Here is a 10,259-nt window from a genome sequence, read left to right as displayed (position 1 = left end):
ATTATGATACATAAGCTTTTTGATTCAGTCTCTGAAGAATTTGCCACCTTACATTTTAACCACTACTTTACGCAAGCATGCAATTATGCATCTTTGTCAAAATCTTGTGTTGAAAGTCACGTCTAGCGAGCAATTCTTAATCATAAACCAGCTATTTTCACAAACATTTTCATTGATTTTCACCATCGGTTCATGTGTCACAAGGCTAGGCCAATCACTGCGCTCCTCATCGTGAACATTGCTGCGGCCATTTTTAAACTAAATGTACCCCTGCCTCACTCCACCTTCACTCATTATTCCATCACTCTACAATTAACGAAGTTGTTTATGAATTTCAATTGACCTGTGGATTTTTGTCTGTAAAAACCTAATATCAGATTGCACTTCACATCTCCTGGGATATTCTATTGCAGTGTACATTTTAACAGTTCACAATGAGCTAAGTGGAAGAAACAGCCTGCACACTACCACAGCAGGATTTGTACTGAGTGAAGGGACATTTAGATAACAAGGTGGTGGCTCTAGCCTCTTGGCATAGCGTGGCAACCGGTAGCCACTGTTACTGTATGCCAAAACATTAGTTACTTTTTGATCAGCCCTCGTATGTGTCTATGTCCCATGGCCAGCCATTTGGCTATGGCAGCCCAGCCCTCTGACTGTTTTTGCTCTGCTCACTCTACCACCACTTATACAATGAATAAATAAAGAAGGAATGCCGTGTCATAGTTGGTTTTTAGATACATTTTAGTTTATTGCTGCATTGATTGCTCTCGGGTATTTTCCGCTATACCTTCTTCTTTCATGGGTTCTAAGGGTGTGGTTTTCAAATAGCTCTAAATTGGAATATTTTAGGAAGTTTTCTAATCAAAATCAGAATTTGGTTGAAAATAAAGTTCATAATAAATTCCTACTTTTGATATTTGCCTAGAATTCGTAATGCATTTGTTTCCAATTCAATTTTTCAAAAGAAATAAATCCTGTGAGCAAAAGGAAATGAATGTAGCATTAATTTCTTCTACTATGTTATGAGAATGATCTCTGGTTGAACCTTGTGAAAAAGAATATCTGCAGAGTGGTGACATTTAATAATTTCCAGAGTTTGAAAGTTGTTTAATGTATGATTCTAGAAAAAACTGGACATTGCTGAATACATCGATTGAAACCTAAGCAGTTTTAGGTTTATCTTTTTACCCAAGATAGAATTTCTGAGTTTTTTGGTATTCTCCAACAAGTTAACCTAATTTTTTTGAATCATAATTATTAGGTCCTGCCATAATTGTGACAACTGCAAAGATGTAGGCCATCATGGGTGAAGAGTAATGACCCTTGCACACTTAAAGTAGGAATTTAAATGACAGTTGATTCAAATAAAATGAAAATTTTGGAGGAAATTTTGGCATTTGGTTATGGAGTGAGTTTGAATCATTTGTATGTTATTAATTGAGTGATGTGATAGATTTATGCCATGATTTTCTTCTTACTTTGATGGCTTTTTTAATTAATATCTTTATTATTGCTTGAATAACATAATTTCATCCTTAGGATTTGGAGAAATCGAAACTTTGGATTTCTATTGGGGGCAGCAAAATAACAAAGATACCAACTTTCTTGAGATAAATGACTTTAATTCCGATCGAGTCACTTCGACTCATGAGTAATGGAAGGACTCTTTTGATTCACTCAAGCAGTCAGTCATTCATATTTCTATCATCCACTCTCACTGTAAACTCCAAGAGTCCTTAGATTCTAGTCGTTTCGAACTCATGGGAAGACTTCTTTGAGTCAGCAGTACCAAGTATTCCCAACCACCAGATGTGCATGAAAGACTTGTGTAACTAATTTCTGATGACTCCTGTCATTACACTTGCTTGAGGGACTCATTTAATGGAATGATTCGTGACCGATCGTCCCAACTTAATGACATTATGGTGCATGCTTTTAACCTGCGTCCCAATGGGTTGGGCATTAGGGGCTCCCTGGATCATCTCTTGGATCTTTCCTGTATCAACTATTATCGGGAGGTAAGCCTTATCTTTAACTGTTAGCATAGATCTTCCTTTCTTACTTCCCGATAAAGATTTAACATTGCTGTACAATGCACCAATTTCACCCTTCCTCTGCAAACTTTACATATCCTCACACTGCGTCTTCCACCATGCTTCTTTTGCTTTATTTGTTGCCTGCCTCAATTTATTGTTTATCTCTTTGTACTTCATTTTGTCAATCTCTGTATTTACATTCTTCCATTTTCTCCTCTCATCCATCTTTGTAATCATCTCATCCATGATCCATGGTTTCCTAGTTTTTTTTGCCTTAACAGTTCTGATAGTGTCTTTTGGGACTTTTGATAACCCTTTCTTGATACATTCCCATTTTTCTTCGATAGTACTTAGCTCTTTACTATCCTCAATAATTTCCTCTATAGCCTGTTGATACTCCTTCCTTTTTAATCCATTTAATGCTTCTACATTCCATTTTCTAACCTCCTGCCTTATCTTTTTGAAATGGACCCTACATTTCATAACAACTAAATTATAGTCAGAGTCGGCATCCGCTCCTGGGAAGCTGTGCGACTTTATCACACTTCCTGTAAACCTGTGTCTAACCAGGATATAATGTACCTGATACCTCTGGGAGTCACCTGGCATTTTCCATGTATACCTACGTCTTTTGTGGTGTGTTGTGGGGGACTACTGTTTAGGCACGAAGAATGACCGTGGGGAGAAAGCAGTTGAGTTCTGCAGGAGATGGGTTAGTCATCACCAACACTTGGTTTATATACCACAAAAGACGTAGGTATACATGGGAAATGCCAGGTGACTCCCAGAGGTATCAGCTAGATTATATCCTGGTTAGACACAGGTTTACAGGAACAGTGTGAAAAAATCGCACAGCTTCCCAGGAGCGGATGTGGACTCTGACCACAATTTAGTTGTTTATTACTTTTATTTATTACTTTTTATTTGCCCAGAGATCACAATACAAAAATACCAGGTAGGTGGTGTTTGTACATGATATAAGGCATGAGGAGCAAAGACACAGGCTCAGTTAAGATACATAAAAGAAATGATGCTCATAGTTACATAAATGTTTGTTACAAACCCATGAACATTGGCTGTAACATGCACTTGCAATATCAAATTCAGAAAAATCATTGATCATTAACATGTAACAGACCATGACCAGTGCTAGAAACTAAAAGTATGAACTTACTGGTTGGGAATATTGTTGAGATATTTGTCAACCGAGTAGAACGTACTGCGCTGTAGATATCTTTTTAATGTATGCCTGAATGCAGCAGTTCCCTTTGTATCCTTGATACTTTTGGGTAGTTTGTTATATAATCTAATGCCTATTTCGTTGGGTCCTAATTTAAATGCTTCTGTTCTTATGTTAAGAAATGTAGCATCCGTTTCAAAAAGATGAGGCAGGGGTAGCGGGTTGAAACTAAATAAAGCCATGGGGTTGGATAACATTCCTACGGAACTACTGAAATGTATAGGAAAATGTGGGAGGTGGAGGCTATATAGGCTGATTCATAGTATATATGAGGAAGGAATCTGGCCGGAAGACTTTGTGAGATCAGTGTTAGTTCCTATTCCGAAAAAGGTAAAGTCTACATCATGTGAGGACTACAGGACAATAAGTTTGATATCCCTTGCAGCTAAAGTTGTTCTAAGGATCATTAACAAAAGGATAGAGAGTAGGGCAAATGATTACTTACGGGTTGACCAGTTTGGGTTTAGGAAGGGGAGAGGTACGCATGATGCCATTGCAGTAATGAGATTATTAATCGAGAGGAATATAGAACACAACCAGGAGGTATTTGCCTGTTTCGTATGATTATAGAAAAAGCGTTTGATAGAGTGAATTGGGAAAAACTAATGAGTATATTGCAGAAAATAGGAATAGATTAGAGGGAAAGGAGGCTAACCTTCGCAACCTGTACATGTCTCAGACTGCTATCAGCTGCGAGTGGGGAACGGGGAGTCAGGATGGGCAGTGTTAGGAAGAGGTGTAAGGCATGGGTTGCCCATTATTACCGCTACTGTTCAACCTGTATGCAGAGGAAATGATCAAAGAGGCATTATGGGAAGAACTGGAGGTAGGAATGAAGGTGGGCGGGGAATTCGTAAAATCAGTTAGGTTTGCTGATGACCAAGCTTTAGTTTGTCAGTCAGCCAAGGGGTTGCAAGCATTGCCGAGTGAATTGGAAATTCAGTGCGACAGTTACGGGATGAGAATCAATATTAATAAAACAAAGGTTATGCAATTTTCTAGGAACAAAAAGACTAAGCTAAACATTAAAATAGGAGGGCAAAACTAGAGCATGTAGAACAGTTTGCGTATCTCGGAAGTGTTTTGGACCAACATGGTCGAAGTAGTAGGGACGTAAGGAGAAGAATTGTGCTAGGCAAAAGAGGGAGTTGATGACAGGGACGTTAAAGTAAGGGTATTAAGAAAAGACTAGTAAAAACTTTGATTCGGAGAGTAGCTATGTATGGCGCGGAAACGTGGTCACTGAAGCAGGATGATAGAGGTAGACTGGAGGCTTTTGAAATGTGGGTGTGGAGAAGAATGGAGAAGGTGAAATGGACAGAGAAGAAAACAAATGAGGAAGTACTTGGTATGGTGGGTGAGGAGAGGTGTTTGTTGTGAGAAATCCTATGGAGGCAGGAGAAGTGGATGAAGGGGGTATTGATTGGCAGTGGGATGTTGAAGACTGTAATAGAGGGGATAATGTTAGGCAAACGAGGAAAGGGCGGGAACATGATAGGGATGTTGGACAGGAAGAAGGGAGGAAGAAAGTACTCTAAGATGAAGAGGGACCTGAGGTAGAGTAGGATACTGGATTTTGTGTAACATTAGGAGTCACAAAATATTTTTTTTTAGCTGTGTCTTTTCAAAAACCTACCTTAACCGGTAGATTACCTTACTAAAAAATATATATATATATGGCGTATATATGTATATATATACACACATATATATATTTATATTTATTTTTATATATGTATGTATATATATATATTTATGTATATATATATATATATATATATATATATATATATATATATATATATATATATATATATAACACACACACACATATATATATATGTATATATGCGTATTAAAAAATGTATATATATATGTATATATATATATATATATATAACACACACACATATATATATGTATATATGCGTATTAAAAAATGTATATATATATATATATATATGTATATGTTTGTATATATATACATATGTATGTATATATATATGTATATATATATATATATATATATATATATATATATATATATATATATATATATATATATATCCTAATGTTGTTTATCTTCTTACCTGTAAACTCTGCCCGTCCTTTTACATAGGCCAATGTTCCACACCACTTAACATTAGGATTAATAACCACCGCGCCTCGTGCAATCCCTCCTCCCCGTCCGCGGGTCTCCCCATCCCTAAACATGCTTCCCATCATAATACCCCTTCAACCAGTGTTACAATGTTTCCGTCCTAGCGTCATTTCCCACATCCGATAACCCTATAGAATTAAAAACCCTTGAATTGGCATTCATTTACATCTGTATGGCCTATCAGCATCCGGGCCTCAATGTCGTTCACTGATGGGAGTGGCCTAAAATTGTTACTTCCACCCCATCCCTCTCCCTTTCCTCTCCCCAACCATTCCTTCCACCCTTCCTTCGCCTCCCGTTCTCCCCTTCCCCTGGCCCCCTTCCCTTTCTCTCGCACCCCTCACCTCAACAATTCCAGCAGTCATTACTTCTATATCTTCAGAGGAAGACGGATTGTTTCCGTCGAAATATCAAGAAAATACGTGTGAGTGTTCTCTTTTTTTGTGTTTCTATATTATGTGTTACTGTGTATTGTACTATATATATATATATATATACACATACACACATACATATATATATATACACATACACATATACATTTATATACACATATATATATATATATATATATATATATATATATATATATATATATATATATATATATATATATATATATATATATATATATATATATATATATATATATATACATACACACACACATGTATGTATATATATGTGTGTATATATATATGTGTATATATATGTGTATATGTATATATATATATGTGTATATGTATATATATGTATATATATGTGTGTATATATATATATAAATATATATATATAAATATATATATATATATATATATATAAATATATATATATATAAATATATAAATAAATATATATATATATATTTATATATATTTATATATATTTATATATATATATATATATAGCTAATACTATACATCGCTCTTTCCAGTAAACGAAATCGTTTTGATTTCCTTTGCTTCCATATTTTATTACCCCCACCCTCAGAAAAGTTGGTACAAGCGAACAAAGCATGGGCTAATGCCGCTGCCCTTTATGCTCCCTTGTAACAAGCACCCTGATCAGGAAGTCTAGTCTCCACCATAAATTGCGATTGCTCCTAACTGTCAGGGACACTACTGCATTAAACCCTTCATCCTCGTTTAAGGGAAGATTTTCGATATTCACTGCACTGGAAGTTGAGTACAATGCCTGAGGTGACGGGGTATAACTATCCAACACAGCAGTCTTCCGCCGGAGGGCTTGTTTACTCTGCGAGGAAGGATGAAGCGCAATCTCAAAGCGCATCGTGACATGGAGGCACCTAGTGAGGGTATTGAGCTGCAATGCTACTGAAAACGCATCATGGAACACTAAGAATCATATCTACCAACCTGCGACGTACGTGTGTTAGGAAAATATGTATGAAAGGGGTTCGTTAAACGCAAGAAAACTTGTGGAGGTGATTCAATTTCAGTATATATTTTAGTCTCTAAATATGTAGAATACCTGTAACCGTTTTCGAACCCTTAAGAAGAAACGCATGAAGAACGTAGCTTAAGTTCACAGGTGTATAAAATATTTAATTAAAATTATTAAAATGATGAAAGTTCCTTATTCAAGAGAGAAGTCTAATAAAATCACTAATTAACACATGAAATATTTATGATATCTGAAATGAGGAGATGCTTTTTTTAAATGAGTCTACGAGTTGTTATTTGTTGATACGACAGTAGATTGACACGGGTAATTATTAAGTGAAGTCTTATTGACCTATGCGATGGCACTTTTAAAAATTCTAGTTTTTTTGAGCCCTGTAAAATATCTCTTATCAACCAAGAGTAAAAGACAATGTGAATGAATAAATACAATGAATGAAATATATCCTCACTTTTTCTTCTTTACATTTTAGCGATTAATTTTTACATTATTATAGTAAATTACACCTGAATGAATCCATACTTTAAATTTATTACTTAAAAATCATATTCCTCTATGAAATTGTATACTTTTGTACGAGGGTCATCCGGAAAGTAGTACCCGTTCGTGAAATAAAAAGACAAAAGTAAATATTAACAAACATAAAAAATTTTATTTGAAAGAGGATACTTTAAACTACTTCTCAACATAATCTCCAAGCAAATTAAGGCATTTGTCATAACGTGTGACAAGTTTCTGTATTCCTGCTGCATAGTCCTTCGCCGCCAGCTCATTGAGATACGCGAGGGACCCATCTTGCACAAATTTTTGCATAATGCAGATGGTGTTTAACAATTTCATGAACAATTGTTCGAGAAACATTGGGAAAATGCTCACAGATGTCATCAATTGTGACGCGCCGATCGTTCCTCACGAATTCGTCAACTGAGCTCACCAGTTGGTCTGTAATGACAGACGGTCTCTCCGAACGCTCATCGTCGTGTGTGTTTCCCCTCCCCATGTTGAAGTTGCGACACCACCGCCGAACAGACGACTCGTCCATTACATTGTCTCCATACACCTCCTTTAATTGGCGATGAACATCACATGGGCGAACGTTTCTTGCATTGAGGAATTTAATCACTGCCCTCACTTCACAACTGGCGGCGTTCTCAATTTTTTTAAACATTGTAAACAATCACAGAAACAACACAGGCAATGCTAGCGTCACGAAACTTGGCTCAGAGAAGGCAGACAAGCCACTGAAGCTATCTGACCTCGTCCAGCGGCTACTCGCGTCGTCAGCACTTCATACGGCACGAACGGGTACTACTTTCCGGATGACCCTCGTAACTGGACTCAATGAAATCCTTAAATGCAACTATTGCTTTCGTTGCAAACAACGATGTGACGACTCGCGTTGCATGATACGAAGGAGTTACAAGTAATCCATTAATTGAGAACAAAATATTGGTAGTTGAGCTCACTTGATATTCGAACGAACAATTTTTATTTAACATTAATTGAAACAAAAAACCGCGGAGAATACATTCGAACAGTCCTCAGTTATTGTCGGTGGCGGAATTAAATTCAGGGTGGGGTTAGGGTGCTAATGGTAAAATCTTTTCCCATTTCGGCAACACCTGGAAAATAATGGCCTGTTAAGTTTATTCCTTTTTGTACTTTCCAAAATTGAGTACCTTTTTTTAAAGTTTTTTGAGCGTACTAATTCTGTTGAAATTAATTTTAATCCCATTTTATACATATCTCTCCTCATCCTTTCTCATCCAGTCTTTCTGCCCAATGTCAGCGACGTATCTGACTGAATGCAACAAACAAGACGTGAGAGGCATCGCAATCAATTTTCGCTTATAGTTAAATCCTTTTCCCCTCCGGAAACACCGCCTTTCGGAGGAGAAAATGCATCGAAGGATCAAGAGTCATGCAAACACGTGAAGACTGAAATAAGTGCTTCTGCCACGTGATACCGTACATACTTGTAGATGAAGAAGAAAAAGGAGAGAATCATCAAAAATCTCGCCAGATGGTTTTTGAGTAGTCCCTGAACATTACGTGAGCAGCAATGAGGGGTCATCGGAGATCATGCGGGACGATTCGGGAACAGAAATGTAAACGTAAATTCAAATGGGCAAGCGTAGAGTACCATCAAGTTAAAATCTAGGGAGGTAGTAAAAGAACAATGAGATTTTATCCTGAATCGATTCCCGGGCACCTTAACTTTCCACCCAGTGTTCCCTTTTCAGGAATTACGTTATTTTTTGCGTCCATGAAGAAGTTGAAATGTCTAGGTTATAGAAATCAATAATATTGCTCTTATTATTAATATTGAATTTTCGGAACATGCCCTATATATATGTAAATTCACCAATCTAAGATTGTTCCTCTCAATTCGTGACATGGAAAAGGCAAAAATTCCTTAGTTGCGAAAATAGAACATTTTCTGACTGCTGACGACTATTTCTGTAAACATAGGAGATACTCATGCTTCTCCCACCAAGGACAATGAGGAACCATGGCACCGCTGCAATGCTTTCAGAGATGTCATTCGCATTCACACGTATCTACGAGCGGGTGCACACGTGAACATTTCGGGTGCACAGAGGAACAAGAAACGGGAGAACCTTTGTCTTACCTGAGGTTTATAAGGATTGTCCCGCTATGGGAGTCGTGTAATTGGAGATACTGGCAGAGCGGTGGTGGTTGGTAAGAGGTGGGCGTGGGTCGGAGGTGGTTGATTCGGGGTTCACCCGTAGGAGGAGACGAGGGGAAGGGGCATCTGTCGCGGCAATATCGGGTGCCCTAAGGGAGGGAAGGGCAAGGGGGACGGGCTTCCTGGACGGGAGGTTTTCCTTCTTTTGCGGGGAGCTAGGCGGGGGATGTGGGACGGTCGCTGGGAGGGGCAGTCCCCCTTCTCTCTACCTCCAGGGGTGGGATTCAAGTATTTAGGGGGTCTTAGTAATTTTTCTCCATGTTCCAAACTTTCAAGCAAAAACCTCTTCTATTTTCAACAAAATATATCTATTTCACAAAAATTTAAAGAACTTAGACCATATGGAAGTATATTTTCAATTTGTTTGGAAACAAATGACCATTCTGCTTATCTCTTTCCTCGTCCATACTTCTGTCCCCAGGCTCCTTAGTGAATAACATGTGATTCTGTAAAGGATAGAATCATCAATTTAATGCTAGAAAATAGTAATAAATAGAATCGCATTCTTGATGAAAAAGTAACTTTACTCTAAGAAAATTATTCCGAAGGAGATAATCCGAAAAATGAGTCATTTTGGAAACAAATCAACAATAAAAGAAAAATACAGTGAAAGATGGGACATGGCAGGTAGGGAGAACCAAGGGTCTCTTAGATTTCTCTGGAGGATATGATAATCCATCCAAGCTT

This window comes from Hetaerina americana, unplaced genomic scaffold (assembly GCF_022747635.1).
Source record: "Hetaerina americana unplaced genomic scaffold, ioHetAmer1.1.p SCAF_74, whole genome shotgun sequence".
NCBI lineage: Eukaryota > Metazoa > Arthropoda > Insecta > Odonata > Calopterygidae > Hetaerina > Hetaerina americana.
The sequence above is the reverse complement of the archived record's forward strand: the minus strand, read 5'-3'. Positions refer to the sequence as shown.